The sequence below is a fragment of the Lissotriton vulgaris genome, chromosome 8, assembly GCF_964263255.1.
Source record: "Lissotriton vulgaris chromosome 8, aLisVul1.2, whole genome shotgun sequence".
Taxonomy (NCBI): Eukaryota; Metazoa; Chordata; class Amphibia; order Caudata; family Salamandridae; genus Lissotriton; species Lissotriton vulgaris.
Window position 1 is genome coordinate 1,249,402,954 of NC_141696.1, and position 19,314 is coordinate 1,249,422,267.

Sequence of the window (19,314 nt, forward strand, 5' to 3'; positions counted from 1 at the left end):
CACTAAGGTCGAGGAGGATCACTGCCACTGATCCTCCCCCATCCAATAGTGCTCTTGCCTCCTCTACAGCAGCCAGAAGGGCGATATCCGTGCCCTGTCCCGGTCGAAAACCTGTCTGGGAGCTTTTTAATTTATTATTGGCCTCTAGGAACTGAGAAAGTCTCCTATTGACCAATTTTTCTGCGACCTTGCTCACTCCAGGCAGTAGGGAGATGGGTCGGTAGTTAGCCAGATTCTCGGGGTCCAGCGTAGGTTTCTTCAGCAGGGCTTTTACCACCGCCTTCTTCCAGCTTGAGGGTACAGCTCCTTGTTGGAGTGAGGTATTAACCAAGTGGGTAAGGGAAGGAATGATAGTGGGGGCTACCTCTTTAAGGATACGGAGAGGAGCAGGGTCACTAGGGGAGCCGCTCTTCATAGAGTTGAACACATTTCTCACCTCGTCTACCGTGACCTGGCCCCACGTGGACAGGCAGGTGGTGGTGTGTGGGCAAGCGATATTTTCATCAGGACTGGAGGGGGGGATAGATTCCAGAATTAGTCTGATTTTATCGTGGAAGAAATTGGCCAGTTTCTGGCATTTCTCCAGATCGGCTTTAGGATCGGCAATGGGTCCTGTTCCTTGTCCTTGGGGTTTAGACAGCTCTTTAAGGATGGCGTATGCTTCCTTACTGGAGCAACCTGCTTTCTCTATTCTCTCCTGAAAAAACATGCTTTTGGTTTTATGAATAGCAGTTTTATAAGTCAGGAGAGAAATAAAGTAGAGGTTCTTGTTAGTTGCTGTTTTGTCGCGCCTCCAGGAGCGTTCGGTTTTTTTACACTCTTGACGCAGAGTTTTAAGCTCAGGAGTGTACCATAAAGCTGGTGGTATTCTTTTAGGTTGTTTCAGGGTGGTAGTTATCGGGAGCAACGTATCCAGAGAGGAAGTGATCCAGTCGCTGAATTGTTTATCAGCTATATTGGGATCAGATGAGAGCGTAGGAGTGGACTCTGCAAGAGAGGCGGCCCAGATCTCCGGTGATAGTTTGCGCCATTGTCGGTCGGTGACTTGGGTTTTAGGGATCGAATAAGTGGGAGTGGGGATTTCCCAAGAAAAGGGTACCAAAAAGTGGTCCGTCCATGGTAAGGTCACCGGTGGGTCAGTGGTCATTGTTGCTATGTTGGTGAGGATCGGGTCCAATAGATGGCCTTTATCATGGGTAGGCTCATTATTCACTAGACGGATGTCTAGAGATGTTAGATCGTTCCTAATGTCCGATGCTGCTCGATCCGTGGGGTCCAAGAAATGGACGTTCAGGTCACCTAGTATGAGGAAATTGGGGGCAGAGGAGGCTAGTTGTGAACTGGATTCAACAACAGCGTTGATGAAATTACCCGGGGCCCCTGGTGGGCGGTAGATTAGAAGCCCTGCCAGGGTAAGAGCTGGGGCGACTTGGATGGAGAATTGGCCGCTCTCACAGTCCTCAATACCAGCGTTGGTCATACGGCAGGTAAATTGTTCCCTGTGGATTATAGCTATCCCGCCTCCTCTCCCTCTTGGTCTATTAAGTGCTTGACAGATGTACCCGGTGGGAAGGGCCGTGACAACATCCGAGTCGGTATTGTCAGAGAGCCATGTTTCCGTTATGAACAGAAGGTCAAGCTCCTGATTCTGAATCAGGAGGTTCATTTCGGTGGCATGTTTGGGGAGGGAGCGGCAATTAAGAAGTCCTAGTTTCAGAGCAGAGATGGGTGGTTTCGAGGTGAAGGTCAGATTGCATTGTGAACAGGTCGAGAATGCCTTACCTGCAATAAGCGAGTGGTGGCAGGCTAGGGTATTCTTTGGTCGTAAGTTGTATAAGGTATCCGCTGTATACGTTACTCGATCCTGAGGGGTACCAGGCATAGTGACGGGGCCTAGGGCCTTCTGGGCCCGGACGGGCCCAGACGGGCTTGCCTTTGGCGCGCCTTCGGCGCGCTGACGGCGCGCCCGCTGCGCCCGTCCGCTGCGCGTCCGGTAGTTGCACATCTTAAATGTGCAGAAAAAGGGGCGGCTGGGCGTGGCCTAAAGTGGGCGTGGCCTCTCTCCCTCGCCGAGAATGGCGGCAGGGAAGTTTGTTGGGTGCTTAGCGTTGCAGCGAAGGGGTCGCTGTTTTGGTGACTCAGAGCCCGCTTCAAGAGGAAAACGGGTGAGTGAGGTTATATTAAAAGTACAGAGTATTTCGGCGAGTTAGTGACACAAATACAATTTTTTAAAAATGGAAGGTTCTTCTCCCGGCTTCCGCCTCAGGAGCTTTCAGGATTCTGAAGAAGTTGCGCTGAAGGCAGCGTTTAAGTACCGAGGGCGGCGGGTGGGCGTGGCCTAAAGTGGGCGTGGCCTCTCGCCCTCGCCGAGAATGGCGGCAGGGAAGTTTGTTGGGTGCTTAGCGTTGCAGCGAAGGGGTCGCTGTTTTGGTGACTCAGAGCCCGCTTCAAGAGGAAAACGGGTGAGTGAGGTTATATTAAAAGTACAGAGTATTTCGGCGAGTTAGTGACACAAATACAATTTTTAAAAAATGGAAGGTTCTTCTCCCGGCTTCCGCCTCAGGAGCTTTCAGGATTCTGAAGAAGTTGCGCTGAAGGCAGCGTTTAAGTACCGAGGGCGGCGGGTGGGCGTGGCCTAAAGTGGGCGTGGCCTCTCTCCCTCGCCAAGAATGGCGGCAGGGAAGTTTGTTGGGTGCTTAGCGTTGCAGCGAAGGGGTCGCTGTTTTGGTGACTCAGAGCCCGCTTCAAGAGGAAAACGGGTGAGTGAGGTTATATTAAAAGTACAGAGTATTTCGGCGAGTTAGTGACACAAATACAATTTTTAAAAAATGGAAGGTTCTTCTCCCGGCTTCCGCCTCAGGAGCTTTCAGGATTCTGAAGAAGTTGCGCTGAAGGCAGCGTTTAAGTACCGAGGGCGGCGGGTGGGCGTGGCCTAAAGTGGGCGTGGCCTCTCTCCCTCGCCGAGAATGGCGGCAGGGAAGTTTGTTGGGTGCTTAGCGTTGCAGCGAAGGGGTCGCTGTATTGGTGACTCAGAGCCCGCTTCAAGAGGAAAACGGGTGAGTGAGGTTATATTAAAAGTACAGAGTATTTCGGCGAGTTAGTGACACAAATACAATTTTTAAAAAATGGAAGGTTCTTCTCCCGGCTTCCGCCTCAGGAGCTTTCAGGATTCTGAAGAAGTTGCGCTGAAGGCAGCGTTTAAGTACCGAGGGCGGCGGGTGGGCGTGGCCTAAAGTGGGCGTGGCCTCTCTCCCTCGCCGAGAATGGCGGCAGGGAAGTTTGTTGGGTGCTTAGCGTTGCAGCGAAGGGGTCGCTGTTTTGGTGACTCAGAGCCCGCTTCAAGAGGAAAACGGGTGAGTGAGGTTATATTAAAAGTACAGAGTATTTCGGCGAGTTAGTGACACAAATACAATTTTTAAAAAATGGAAGGTTCTTCTCCCGGCTTCCGCCTCAGGAGCTTTCAGGATTCTGGGCCAAGCTCGCAAAATACAATGCACAATCCATGAGCTGCAGTTCTCCTAATCTGTCACATCAATTAACGTTAATTGCTGTTTTAAACAAACAAAAAAACGATACCAACCCCCCTGGTGCTGCTGATTCATACTGGGTGGGGGGCCGGAGCCAGAGTCTGAGGCTGCAGTGGGACAGACATTATGGGGAGCGGCATTCAAGGGGTAGTGTCCTGGGTCGCTGCGAGGCGTCATTAATCTGCCCCCTGAGGCCACAGAAAAACACTTAACTTGCGAAATGGCGACGGGCTGGCACAGAGCTCACACGAGCAGTGGAGGCCTGGAGTGACGTATTCAAAAGAAGGGCTGGGGCAGCAAGAAAAGGAACAGGGGTTTGGCAACTCTGGGCTGAAGCACGGCAACGAGGTCAAATTTACAAGTATTTTGCCGTTTCTACATATAAATACAGACAACGGAAAAATCATTTTCCGTCTGTATTATATGTAGAAATCCGTTTAAACGGAAAACCAGGAGCCCTATTCATAATGCACGCATCAGCTGTCTGAGACAACTCTTTGTAATACCCTGCAGGATTTTTACGGGGGTCAGGTAGAGTCTGCTTAAGGGCCAAAACTTCAGCTCTCTTCCACGGAACATGTACCCAATCACGCTGAAAATGAGCCGGTACAGCTAAGATACCCTGATTAGCATTAGCCACAACTGCCTCTTTCCATACCGGAGGAACCTCTCTCATTGGATACTGTGTCGCTTTTCTCCTAACAGAAGGATCAGGCTCAAACAACGACTGAGAAGGAAACACACTCCTAAACGCAAGCAACGTCGCAACTGCTTTCTCAACATCGGAAGCCACTATCGTCCCTTTCGCAAACTCGGACTGTACATTAAACAAGTCCAATGGGGTCTGACCCAACTCACTATCTTACCATTCCTCACGGAGGAAAGTACACATGATATCGAAGACATACCTCTGCTTCGGTGCTTCCCATTGTTGGAAGACATCCATAACCGACTCTAAATCATATCTCAAAGAATTAGTAACCCATTTACGAGCCAAATGATCCAACACTGCCCGCTCTTCGGGACCAGGAAACTGGCTACATGATTGTTTACGCGCTGAAACAGGGGTCACATTCAATGACCGAAAGAAAGGAGACAAAAGACCAGTAACAGTACTAGTCATTCTCTGCCGAACAGAAGGAGAAGTTGTCAGAAGGACAGGAGACAAAGCAGACTGAGATGAAACAAACTTAGGAGTAGTAGCAGAAGAAGTAGCAAGTACAGGAGAAAAAGTCGTAGGAGTTTGAGGCAGAACTGATAGCAAAGTCGGTGGCCCTAGAGAAGGCTGCGCCAGAGGAGGAGGAACCAGCTGAAGAGGAGCTGGCGTCTGAGCAACAACAGGAGGCACAACAACTGGAGGTTGCGCAACTAAAGGCTGCGGAGGTGCCGTAGCACTCTGCACATAAGGGGGTGGTGAACTCAACAAATGTGACATCAAAGGATCCTTTTCAGGGTCCTTCGTTGCACCTTGTAGAAGAGGCGGCAAAGCTGGATAGCATTTATCGATGGCCATTTTATGTTGCCTATGCAACTCTTTACTCACTTGATCTTCTTCATTATCTTTAAACTGCCTAGCAGCTTGCATTATCAATATACCCTTCTCTCTTTTATCTCTTTTAGCTTGTTTAATTGCTCTCTGTTTGGCTTCCTTACGCCAAAGACGGAAAGAGTCAAACATCGCCGCCCGGGCTTTCTTCTTAAATAGTTTAACTTCCAAATTATCTAAAATCTCTGTTTCAAAACTACCATGTTGGGGCCATTTTAAGACACCGTCTTTCCTAGTGTATCGGACCCATACTTCATTAAACGTAATGGGGCCCACGCCATGTTTAGAATAGAGCTCATAAGTCGGAGTTCCAACCGGAGGTTTCGGACACGAGTCCTCCAATCGGGAATCCCTGTTATAACTACAACAACACAAATTTTTAATTTTGCTAAGACCAGGCATCTTCGCTCACTAATCTAGCTTCAAACTTCAAGGGATTACCAAAAACGATAGTCTCGCAAATATACGAGTCCCTCGGCTTTGGCACTTGCAAGTTCCAAATCAAAGATCCAAAGGAAACCCAAAACTAAGGACTGGGAGTGGCCCACTTATACTTAACTGAAGTATCAATCACGTCACCAGAAGACCCGTCTATTGTCTCGCTCTACAAATCGTCACGAAGGGTCCAAGACAGGACGACAGTCCGGGCAGCAGTCCTTCGTAGCCGTTGGAAAGCGGGAAGCCTCGCAGCAAAAACCTTCAGTCCACGTTCAACATGCAGGGGTCGATGAAGTGGGGGCCCTCTTCCAGAATTTCCTCACCAAGCTCCTCACGATCTTCAGGCTTGGACAGGTACCACTGAAGTCGCCCCATGAGGGCGCCAACTGAAGAATCGGGTTTTAGAACCCAGCGCCGCCAGGGGCACACCCAAAGTCTTCGGGTTCACCTGTCTTAGAATACAAAGACAAGGGATACTTCTCGGTGACGTCAAAGATCAAATTTATTGGCTGCAAACAGGAACAGAAGTCTACGAAGTACGACACAAGTAGGTTCGTCAGGTAGGTTCGTCAGAGACTGCTCCATTTTCGTACTGCGAGACATCGTCTTTTATGCTAAAAATCACATTCCGGACAAGCACCCACTATTTACAATTGGCCAATCATAGGTAACATTGCAAAAGGTATCGCATGACGACAAACCCACTTTTCAGTTGTCCAGCCCACCATCAATTACATGGGAAAGCCCAACATTCTTTCTCGAACAGGCCGGACACACCCATAACAAAGGACCACAACCCATACCATAAATAGGCCATAAAAGAAGGAACAGAAACAGATGAGAAGTAGGATAACGGGTGTGTGTGTGCATGCCAAACTTTACAATCTCCTGTGCTCTGATCCTTAATCACGATCAGCTACTGGGCAAGGAACTGGCTTAGCAAGGTCAACTTCAGGCAACGGGGTCAGTTCACTCAGGTCATTCAGCAGTCAGCTAACGTGTACGTGTACTAAAGACTCGTTCGGCCGTAGTCATCGGCCTATGTGAGGGCAACCACAAAATGGCTGCCATACACAAAATGGAACCCAAGGGTTCAGAACGAAATCCCTAAATACGTAGTGAATCCATCGGTCTAACATGGCGAAATCACTCGTACTTGCCGCTCTCACTAATTACGGTTCGCTGCTGTCAAATTCGTAACGAAACCATGACCTTTATGAAACGGGTTCAGATTTCACAGAACCTCAAGGGAAAGTGCTTGATGGTGGGGTGGAGGGGGGGGGGGTCAAAATTACTATTCCTACTCCGACCTATGCTTGCCACAGGGAAAGTGGTGAATGGTGGTGGCGGCTAAATTACTATTCCTACACCGACAGGTACTTGCCTCAGGGAAATAGCTGGATGATGTTGGGAGCAAAATTAATATTCCTACTCCGACAGGTGCTTGCCTCAGGGAACGTGCTGGATGGTGGTAGGCGCAAACTTACTATTCTAATAGGAGCTGTGCTTCCCTCAGGGAAAATGCTGAATGGTGGTAGGGGGTGAATTAATATTCCTACTCTGGCAGGTGATTGACTCAGGAAAGGTGCTGGAGGCAAAATTACTATTCTTACTCCTAGCTGTGCTTGACTCTGTGAAATTGCTGGATGGTTGTTGGAGCAAATTTACTATTCCTATTCCGACAGATGTTTGCCTTGGGGAAAGTGTTGGATAGTGGTGGGGTAAAATTACTATTCCTACTCCGACATGTGCTTGCCTCATGGAAAGTTGTGGATGGTGGTGGGGAGAAAATTACTATTCCTACTCCGACCTGTGCCTGCCACAATGAAAGTATAGGATGGTGTTTCATGCATAAAATATTTTCAACATAATTTTTATCAACAGATAAAATCATCAACAATAAAAAAAGGACACAGGACATATTCTGTATAAAAAAACGATCTACTAAAGATAAAAAAGAAATAAGGTCAATATAAAGATTTAAGAAATATGACAACTCAAGCAATGTAATGCACGCTGAATATACTCGGCAAAATAGTCGTTTAATTCTGTTTTATTTTTAAAACAATTTTCATCTACTTTTCCTTCCAGATTTAACATCAAAACAATCATTGTGGTTTTCAAAACTCGAACCACAAAGAACCCAATGTGCCAAGGTAAATGTTACAAGAATTATATTAGCAAACAAAGTTTAATAGCAGAAAAAAATGTGTACAATTTCCTTCAAACAGAACCTTTTCCCAAGCAAACTTCTATTCCCAAGAAAACCAATTTTAGAAGGTAAATAAATAACATAATGTTTAAAATATTAAAGTACAAAAAACATCACAAATAAAAAATTAAAACTGCAGCAAAATATCCATTGAAAAATAAAAACTTGCATCTGTTCTACCATAACAAAAAACTAATCTTTTCCATTGCAGGTTAATTCATAACAAATAACTAAAACACCAAAAAAGACTTAATATTCTTTTACTCTTCCAGATCCAACTAAAAAGTTTAACTCATTCTTTTGACATACACCAGCTCATCTAACAGTAGCAAAACATCAGCAAGACCAAAAGCATAAAAAACAGCAAAAAAAGGTAAGATGCATCACTAATATTAAACTGTACAACAACTTAAATATTTTTCTCTTTAAGGACATTTTTTCTTTTTATATTTAACTTCAATTTTCAAATGCAACACGGTAAATCACTCTATTCTAACTTCACAGTGCATTAAATTAAAACAGTATAAAAATGCATAAATTGTTCTCTAAAATGTTTCTTCAAAACAGGTAAACACCATCATTTAAAAATTAATATACTTTGTTTTTTTTATTCTCTTTCAATCCCTAACAGAAAATGTCTTCAAATCAAGAAGCTAAACACATCTCCTCCAGCTGAGGGAACCGTCTTCTAAAACATAGTGGTTATGTTTATTGTAAGGAGAGACTAACTGAGCCAAGGTGTCATTGGAGGTGTGTGCAATACTACTCCTCTCATTACACAGCCAGAGCGGTTACTCTTGGTGACTCTGTTTTAAGAACCACAGAGCATAACCACTCTGTCTCTACAACGAAGATTGAAGTAAGGGAAAATATTAACAAAATTAAAGCTATTGCATCAACCTCCAATGAACCCCGTGACACAGTTTTGAGGGAGGTATCCCAAAACATTACATCTCATGTTGCTAGTAGTATGCCAACAATACCCAACCTACGAAGAATTATTCAATGAAAAAAATATGCAAGTAACCCACAAAGAGTAACACCCCAAACCTTTTCTGACATTAACATTCCTCCTGAACTTACTATAACAGTTACTAATTTATTTTGTATGACAACCAAAACCCTCAAAAAATAATACTGATCTTTAGCACACCCCATAACCTTGTTAAGTTGGAAAGCAGTGATATTTGGATGATGGATGAGACGTTTAAATCCACACCCCATCCGTTCACCCAAATATACACAATTCATGCATATATGAATAATATAGTTGTTCCCTTAGTGTACAGTTTACTCCCTGATAAACAATCCTCAACATACACCGTTTTTTGTTAGTTCTAAGAGCTAAAACAGGAAACAAAAGTCATAGAAAAGTATTAATTGACTTTGAATTACGAATGACTTTTACTATTACCAAAATGTACACGGATACCCAAATTCAAGGATGTTTTTTTCCCTTTTCTCAGGCTTACTGACGAAAAATTTACAAAAATCCTTAGTTACAGATTATATATCAGACAGCAAACTTCAATTAGAATTTTTAAAAAACTAACAGCCCTTTGTTTTGTTCCTCCTGACAGTGTGGATGAATACTACACTTCAATTACAGAATCGGAATACTTTACATCAAACAAAGACACATTGGCACCCTTTCTTAATTTATTTGAAGACACATGGATTGGCCATCTAAGCAGGTCAGGTCGCAGGAGGAAACCATGTTTCCATATGAAGTGGTGGAACTGGTACTCAACCTGCTTGGCGGGAGGAGCAAAAACAAACAATGCCGTAGAGGGATGGGACAGCTCCTTCAATAAATCAATTGACAATCCTCATCCTAACTTCTTTCATTTCTTGGCAATTTTAAGGAAGGAACAAAGTTTCCAAGAAATTAGAATGTTGCAATCATCAACTTGTAGTCTGAACCCACGAATATCAAAAAGAACAAAAGAAGGCTATTGGGTGCAATTCAACAATATACTTTGATGGTGGCTTCAGACTACCTATATAATATTGCACATATCCTACATTTCTAATCCCCACTATCTCCTTACTTGTCTGTTTTGCTCAAATAATCCCCCTAATTCATTCGACATTGTTTTTAAAATAACATAAAAAAAGTTTTAAGTCGAGTCTCCTTACTTTCAGCTGTCTTCTTTTTTCGACTGTTGGTCTTACTTAGGATCCACTTTTTCACTACGAGTCCTTTTTAGTTGTTTAATCCATTGCACAAAATCCACAATCCAATTTAAAGTCCTTGACCCGAAAAAAACATTTTAAAAAGTGTACAGTTCTTATTAAAAAAAATATCTGTGCATACCTACAAAAATCACACCCCAAAAAAGAATCCCAAAAATAAAAAATTGTTTGGCAAACAACACAAAAGAATCCATTCTCGATCGATATTAATTCCAACTCCAATCCATGTCCAAAAATCCATTGATGTAAACCCATTCGATCTTCCAAAAACCAATATGCAATGTGTTTAAAAACTATCCAAACTCTTTTTTTTAAAAAAAAAAGGAAACCTTTCTTTAAAATAATATAAAAAATACATCTAACCACGACAACGCATTCTTCATTTAAAAAAAAAAACTGTCGCAAAACGAAAAAAGATATCTTTTGAAACACTTTGGTTTATTAGAATTTATAATCTATATATTTTTATAAACTTTATTAAACAAAAGGTTTTATGAAAGAAAAGGCCTACTACTGCAACCTCTTAAGGAATGAATTTGTTCGTTAACACACATTACTACATCCAACTACCTCCTTCCTCTCTCCTTACAATAAATATTACCACAATTTTTTTTTAAATAATTTAAATTTGTCTTACCTTGTCTGAGCTCTCCCTTGCACCTGATCCATAGCGCGACGATCCTCTGATAATCTGATTTTCTCATAAATATTATGTTTAACATTATTCTATTTTAACTCTCTTTTTATATTTCTGAAGTGTTCCACATTGTAATAATAGATTTATTATACAATTTAACTTTTTAATACTCTTTTTTTAATAACTGAGTAGTAATTAGAAAACCAACTATAAATTAAACCCCAAATCATTTTAACTTTACACTTACTTTATAATTGTTTTATAATCCCTGAGTATTAATTAGAAACCCAAAGATAAATTAATCCCCACATCAATTAAACAATACACTTACTCTAAAAAACTGAGTATTTTTCCCCAATTCCTCTAGTATTATTTGTATTACCTGAGTATTAAAATGAAATACCACTGTTAGTTTTCCAATTTTTTAAATATTTTCTTTTAAAAACCAGTTTAAAAATATAATTTATTTACTATAAATCATCCCTGTTAATTTAAATAATAAAATACTTTTTAATCTTCAAGTTACAAAGAAATACCCTCTTTATTTTTTAAATATTTAAATTTCTAGTATTACAATTAATACCTGTGTATTCAAATTTATACTTACATATACTTAAATATAATCACCAGATCAATTAAATATTAAACTTACTTTTAAAAAATACCTGAGTATTTTCTTTACTTATTGTAACCAATAAATATTAACTCACAATATTACCAATACATATAATATTAACATATCATGCATACTTACCTACCTATACTTACCAATGTGTTGTAATAGCATGCGTTGTAATGGCATACGTTTTATTGACATATGCATTATAATAGCATGCAATATAATGGTGCCTGTGTTGTAAAGGCATTACGTGTAATGCCTGCGTTGTAATGGGCGTCTCCCGTTCTAAAAGTGCAGTAATTTACCTGGGGTAAGGAGATTAAAAAAGTGCGGCCACTCTTCCTCCAATTGCTTTTATTTTAAGGCCCACTGTATTTTTTTATGCTCGTACTTGTCCTATTTTAGTTGTTTCTCAGTGAGAGTTCCTTTCTGCTTTTTGTATATTCTTTTGGCTGAGCGACATTTTCTTTTCCTGTTTATCAATCAATCAATCAAGTAATTGTAGAAAGCATTACTCACCCGTGAGGGTCTCAAGGCGCTAGGGGGGAGGTGGGAGGAGGGGGAGCTGCTATTGCTCGAACAACCAGGACTTGAGCAGTCTCCTGAAGGTCAGCAGGTGGATGGGGAGGGTGTTCCATCTCTTAGCGGCAAGGTGGGAGAAGAATCTGCCGCCGGTGGTCATTCGGTGTTTGCGTGGAATGGTGGCGAGGGCGAGGTCAGCGGAGCGAAGCTGGCAGTTGGGAGGATAGAAGGTGAGTCGTTTGTTGAGGTATGCTGTCTGGCGTAGTGGAGTGCTTTGTGAGCGTGGGTGAGGAGCTTGATCCTCTTGTTGATGGGGAGCCAGTGCAGGACCCTCAGGTGGGCAGTAATGTGGCTGTAGCGGGGGATGTCAAGGATGAGGCGTGCGGAGGCGTTCTGTGTGTGTTGGAGTCTCTTCTGGAGTTTGGCCGTAGTTCCAGCGTAGAGGGCGTTGCTGTAGTCCAGCCTGCTGGTGACGAGGGCCTGGGTGACTGTCCTTCTGGTTCCAGCTGGGATCCATCTGTAGACCTTGCGAAGCATAGGGAGGGTGTTGATGCAGGAGGAGGGGACGGCACTGACTTGCTGGGTCATTAACAGTGATGAGTCTAGTATGAACCCCTTGTTGAGTGTGTGGTGGGTGGGTGTTGGTGCCGGCCACCAGGAGTCATCTCAGGCGGAGGGGGTGAAGCCGAGGATGAGGACCTCCGTCTTGTCCGAGTTCAGTTTCAGGCGACTGTTCTTCAATCATTCGGCAACGGCCTTCATTCCTTCGTGAAAGTTAGTTTTGGCGGCGGCGGGGTCTTTGGTGAGGGAGAAGATCAGCTGGGTGGTGTCGGCTTATGAGATGATGTTGAGGTTCCGTGATCGGACGATGTTGGCGAGTGGTGTCATGTAGACGTTGAAGAGGGTCGGGCTGAGGGATGATCCCTGGGGATGCCGCAGGTGAACTTTGTGGCTTTGGATCGGAATGGAGGGAGGCGGATTCTCTGGGTTCTGTCGGTAAGGAAGGGGGTGATCCAGTCCAGGACTTTATCGAGGATCCTTGCTTTGTGGAGGTGTGTGCGTAGGGTGTGGTGGCAGACATTGTTAAAGGCGGCCGAGAAGTCTAGGAGGATGAGGGCCGCAGTTTCGCTGTTGTCCAGCAGGGTCGTCCGTGGGGGCAATGAGGGCGGTTTCGGTGCTGTGGTTGTTGCAGAATCCAGACTGGGATGAGTCCAAGGTGTTGTTCTCTTCGAGGAATCGAGTCAGCTGTCTGTTGAAGATCTTCTCAATGACTTTCCCCGAGAACGGTAGCAGGGAGATGGGCCGGAAGTTCTTGAGATCCTTTGGGTCTGCCCTGGTTTTTTTTTTTAATAGGGCGTTGATCTCTGCATGTTTAAAGCTTTCCTGGAAGGTGGCAGTCTCGAATGAGCTGTTGAGGAGCTTTCGGAGTTGGGATGCAATGATGGAGCTCGCTTTGTTGAAGATGTGGTGGGGGCAGGAGTCTGACGGTGTGCCGGAGTGGATTGTGTTCATTGTTAGGATGGTGTCTTTATCGTTGACGTTGTTCCAGGAGGTCAGAAGGCCGGTGTGACTTGGGTCGGTGAGTCTAAGGTGTTGGCGGGTGTCGGGGGGGGGTTTGAGTGTTGAAGCTGTCATGGATGTCTACGATCTTGCCGTGGAAGAAGGTGGCTAGAGTTTTCAGTTTCAGTTTTCAGTTTAAGTTTATTAGCATAGTTAATTAAAACCATTGCAAAAGTAGCACTAGAAAAATTTGTATAACGTGGTTAAAAACATTTTAAGAATTCGAATAAAAACTACATTTTAATAAAACATGATCTAATTACGGTATTTGGAACAGTCAATAGATCACGAGATATTGTGATTTTTATATATTCGGCAATCTGGGCAGCCACCATGCATGCTCAGATATCCTGGCGAGATTGTCTCTGCTTGTTACAATTAAGTTCCCGCCATTCCTCCTTGTCCACTTCCAGTAGCTGTTTCACACAGTTTTTTTGTTCGTCCGTCCTCAGATATTTTACCAGTCTACCGGAGTTGATTGTGTTCATTGTTAGGATGGTGTCTTTGTCGTTGACGTGGTTCCAGGAGATCAGAAGGCCGTGTGACTGGGGTCGGTGAGTCTAAGGTGTTGGCGGGTGTCGGGGGGGGGGGGTCTGAGTGTTGAAGCTGTCATGGATGTCTATGATCTTGCGGTGGAAGAAGGTGGCTAGAGAGTCGCAGAGGTCTTGTGAAGGCAGGATGTCGTTTGAGCTGGAGCTGGGGTTGGTGAGTTCCTTCACGATGTTGAAGAGCTCTTCGCTGTTGTGAGCATTGTTGTCAATGCGTTCCTTGAAGCGGGGCCTTTTGGCGGTTTGAATGAAATTGTGGTATCTGCGGGTGGCGTTCTTGAGGGCTCTGTGGTTGTCCAGTGTTTGCTCAAGGCGCCATTTCTCCTCGAGCCTTCGGCAGGTTTGCCTGGATGTCTGGAGGTCGACGGTGAACCAGATGGCCCTACTGTTGGTGCGTCTGTTTGAGGGTTTCTTGATTGGGGCGAGAGTGTTGGTGCAGTCATCGATCCATTGCCTGAGGTTGCGGGCAGGAGTTTATGAGTTCTGTATCTTTAAAATGTGAGTTGTGGACAGGTCCCTTTGGTGGACCCATTCTAAACTTAGAAGTGTTAGTAATGAGCTCGGCATGGAATTAGAATTTTTGAATTTTAAAAAATTTATAAAGCGCACGTTCACTGTGCAGTTTCTTGTCGCTAGAGGGTTTTTGAGCTAAGGCAGACACAGGGGGCTATGGGCTGAAAGCTTGTTGGAACAGAAGAGTCTTGAGAGCTTTGCGAAACTCAAGATAGGAGGGGGAAAGTCTGACCTGGGGTGGGAGAGAGTTCCAGAAGGTAGGTGCAAGAACCGAGAATTTCTGACCTCCCGATCTTTTTTTCTTAAATCGGGGGATAACTAATAAAGATTTAGAAGAGGAGCGTAACGCTCTAGAGGGGCAGTAATTAGCGATGGTGGAGTTGATAAAAGCAGGGGCAGTGCCCTCCCGAGCTTGAAAAGTGAGACAGCCAAGTTTGAAAAGAGTGCAGTGCGTTGTTTGATGGGGAGTCAGTGAAGGGCAATAAGAAGGGGTGAAGAGTGATGATATTTGGATAGGCCATGTATCAGGCGAGCAGCCTGGTTCTGCACAAGCTGGAGATGCTGGAGTGCGTAGGTGGGAGCACCATTATAAATTATGTTCCCGTAGTCGATCTTGGATAAGACCATGGCCATCACTATAAGTTTCAGTGCAGAGGGGGAAAAGAACCGAGATACTTTCCTGATAATGTGCAGGGTGAAAAAACAAGAAGAAATAACAGAACTGATGTGAGAATGGAGTGTCAAATCCTGATTAAGAGTAATACCAAGGGCTTTGACTGAAAAAGAGGGAGTGGGAGGTGAGCCAAGGGAAGGGGTCCAAAATGAAGGAGACCAGGGGTTGCCACTGCCTCCAGTCAAAATCAGTTCTGTCTTATCCGGGTTGAGTTTGAGATGGTTTGCATTCATCCAATCCCAGATAAACAGCATGACGGACTGGAGGCTAGCGGCGCCGGATAGGGGGAAGAGAAATTAAAAATGAGTTGGAGGTCATCAGCATAGTTGTAGACTGTGACCTCCAGTTGTTGCAGTGCAGAAATAAGGGGGAAAATGTAAAGATTGAATAAGAGGGGGGAGAGGGAAGATCCCTGGGGAACGCCACAATTCACCCTGCGTGGCAGGGCAGATAATTAAGGAAGGTGGACTGCCTGAGTACGATCGGCCAGGAAGGAACCTATCCAGGTCAGTACCTGTTCCCCCATGCCCACCGCCTTGACACGGGACAAAAGGATGGAATGGTCCACCGTGTCAAATGCGGCGGACAGATCTAGGAGGACCAGGGCTTGAGGGGTGTTAGTGTCAAGTCCCTCCCTGAGTTGGTCCATGACCGAGATAACCACCTTCTCAGCGGAGTGGCAGGGATGAAAGCCCGCCTGACAGGGTGCGAGATAATTACTGTCCTCTATAAAAGAGTTGAGCACCTGAGTGACGTGGGACTCAGCTACCTTTCCCAGATAAGGGAGAAGGGATATGGGGCGATAGTTTGCCGGGGAGGACGGGTCGGCGCCTGTTTTTTTTAGTATTGTAACAATTGTGGCAGGAGGGTGAGGGCGGGGGCTGGGCATTCAGTAAAGATCTGACAGAGGATTCGTGCCGGGTAGATGTCAGCTGGGGAGCCTGACTTGACACGCCTCAGTAGAGGGAGCAGAGATTCTTTAGTCAGTGAGGGAATGGTAGTGAGGGACCGATTATTGTCCGGTGGCTGCGGATGGGTGAAAGTGGGCGAGGGAGGAGGGATGTTAGCTTTGATGCAGACTATTTTTTCGATGAAGAACTCGTTAAGCGAGTTGCATAAGGACTGGGAGGGGGGATCTTGGGTGAGGTTCTGTCTGATGATGCCAGCTCGTGGACGGTGGAGAAAATCTCCCGAGACTGGTTTTCTGCGGCTATGATGCGCCCAGAAAAGTATTCTGTTTTGGCTGTCAGGATGGCTTGTTTATATTCACTGAGTTGGGTGTGAAGAGTAGTCTTCGGGTCGGGCAGTAGGTCCATCTCCAAGCTCGTTCAGCCTGCCGTAGCTCTAATTTCTTGGCTTTAAGGCCAGGATTGAACCACTTGTTAGCATTGTGGGGGGGTTGATGGTGACTCGTTTCAGGGGAGCCACTGGGTCACAAGCTCTGGTGAGCCAGTGGTCCAGAATAGTGGCCTGAGAGTGTGGGGCTAGGCCCGATAGATCTGGGCAGGTGGCAATCAGTGAGTTACACAGGGATGGTATGTCGACTTGAGTCCAATTCCTTGCCCAGGTGTTTTTAGGGGAGGAAGATGTTATTTTATGGCTCAGATCCAAAGGAAAGGAGAGCAGAGAGTGATCTGACCATGGGCAGGGCGATATGGTAGGAGTGGAGGTCGGGATGTTTAATGTCCAAATCTGATCGAGAATGTGGCCCTTGATGTGGGTGGGGCCATGGACATGCTGAGTGAAATTAAGGCTGAGGAGTAGATGGATGAAATCTTTGGAAGTAATGTCTTCAGCGGGGCTAGTAGGCCAGAAATTAAAGTCCCCCAAAACGAGGACAGCGGCATTATTGACTACTAAGGTGGCCAATAAGTCCTGGAAAGCAGAAAGAAAGCCAGGAATTGGCTGGGGTGGTCTATACATCAACACACAGGTGAAAGTGGTCTTAAACGAGGTTGAACGTACTACGAGGCAGTCAGCTGCTGGCAGCCTGGGTGACGCGAGTATCTGAAAGTGGAATTCCTTGCGGGCAATCATGGCTACACCGCCACCTGCTCTATCCTCAGGTCTATCTGCGCGAAGCATGGAGTAGTGAGGCAGGAGGGCTGCCAGTACACTCTGTAGGGAATCAGATCTGTACCAAGTTTCAGTTAGGAACAGTAGGTCAGGGGAGTTGGAATCTAAAAGGTCAAATATTTCAGTCTGATGCTTGACGGCTGATCTCGAGAGCAGTGGTGGAGGGGGGGGGGAGACGTGGTGCACATAGGAGAAACAATGCCAAGGTTTTGAACATAGGTCAAGATTGCAGGGTTTAGCGGCCAATGTTTATTGAGGGTATGCAGTTGTTCAGAGGAGTAAGTTAGAAAACGCGCATAGTGGGGTGCCCCTGGCCCCGGGCGGTCGTGGACGGGCACAGACGGGCTTGCCTTAGGCGCGCCTTTGGCGCGCTGATGGCGCGCCCGCTGCGCTCGTCTGCTGCGCGTACGAGGATTGCACATATTTATAGGGAGGGGGGGCGTGGCCTCGTGGGCGTGGCCTGTGGGCCAGTGTGGAATGGCGGCGGGTGTAATCTCAAGCCTCGGCAGCGTTAAGGTCCGCTGCACGAGGGGGTGCCACAGCTGGTAATAAGGAAGAATGCCCAGAAGAGAGGGAGCAGGTAAATTAAAACTAGGAATACAATTTTCAAACTTTAAAAAGTCACAAGCATTTGCTCCCGGCTTTCCGCCTCAGGAACAGGATTAGCCTCTGTCACACGCTAGCAATCAGCGTGTTTAAAAGTTGCGGGGAAAAGGGGGCGTGGCTTCGCGGCCGTGGGCGTGGCCTGTGGGCCAGTGTGGAATGGCGGCGGGCGTAATCTCAAGCCTCGGCAGCGCTAAGGTCCGCTGCACGAGGGGCTACCACAGCTGGTAATAAGGAAGAATGCCCAGAAGAGAGGGAGCAGGTAAATTAAAACCAGCAATACAATTTTCAAACTTTAAAAAGTCACAAGCATTTGCTCCCGTATTTCCGCCTCAGGAACAGGATTAGCCTCTGGAGGCCCCCAATCAGGGTTGGACTGGAAACCCAAAGCAGCCCGGCAATTTTGACGAACCAGCCCCCCGTGCTGCTGCTGCTTTTGTCACTGGGGACCGGTATAGCAGCACCCCTGCAAATCTGCCCACAGTAACAAACACAGCCCCCACCACTTCAAAATCAGCCCCCACCCTTCTACCCTGAGGGGAAAATACCTGATGCCCGCTACGGCCAGTCTGCCCTACCACCAATTAATGCTGCCCAGGCTTTCTTGACCTGGGTTGCGCTTTCTGAGGAAGATAGAAGGGTTCGGATTTGCTTTCCCCGATCAGAAGAGGAGATTACCCTTTGGTCCCACTTCATTCTTTTCTGTAGAGGATTTGATCCTGGCGTTAATGGGGAGCCTGTGGGTTTAACAAGGATATGGGTAGTGACACACTTGTCAGATCACTGAGAGAGGTTCTGTGGATCGGATTGCGACCAGGCCACATAAATCAGCAACAAAAGGAAGAACAACCAAAAAAAAGAAGAAGATTATTTGATCAACTATCATCTCCTTTTAAGAGTGGATATCGATAGCTTGGGTGATGGAATAGTCAGTGCAGTGCTAGTGAGTGAGATTAAAAAGGGATATGGGAGAGAAAAATTACTTTAATTGAGATATCTCTGCTAGTCTGTTTAGAATAGTGCAAAAGCAGTTTTCAACAAATAGACCGCTTCACAATATGGTCAATCCATATTGTGAAGCGGTCTCTTTGTTGAAAACTGCTTTTGCACTACCTCCATTAAAGTAATTTTTCTCTTGCACTTCCTTTTGTTGCTGGATTTATGTGGCCTGGTCGCTATCCGATCCACAGAACCTCTCTCAGTGATCTGGAAGAGTTGTGGTAAGAAGGAAGGATATCCAAGTGATGACACTGACCTCTCTTGGTAGTTGATGGACATCCTATCTTCTTGTGAAGGCCGTCCCTCCTTATACACTTTTCTAGGTTCATTTCATTTGTGATATGCGCTGGGTGCTTCGCAATCTGAGTTGCTCTGATAACCTGTTTTTTACTCCCTTCTTTGAGACGACCAGATTCTTTTGTAGTTGCGATACTTTAATTATCAGTCAGTAGTCTAATTAGAGCTGTAGAACACATCTGAAATTGTTCCCTTATTACATTTACTTTTTAAAGTATGTACTGAAAACATCGAAAAACACCGGCTTTAGGTGAGTTTTCAATTTTGTTTTTGTATCGACGGAGGCATTAAAATGCTGGGAACGTCGGTATAAAACTGGTCAAGTAACAACCCTAGGTGAAAGTGTTA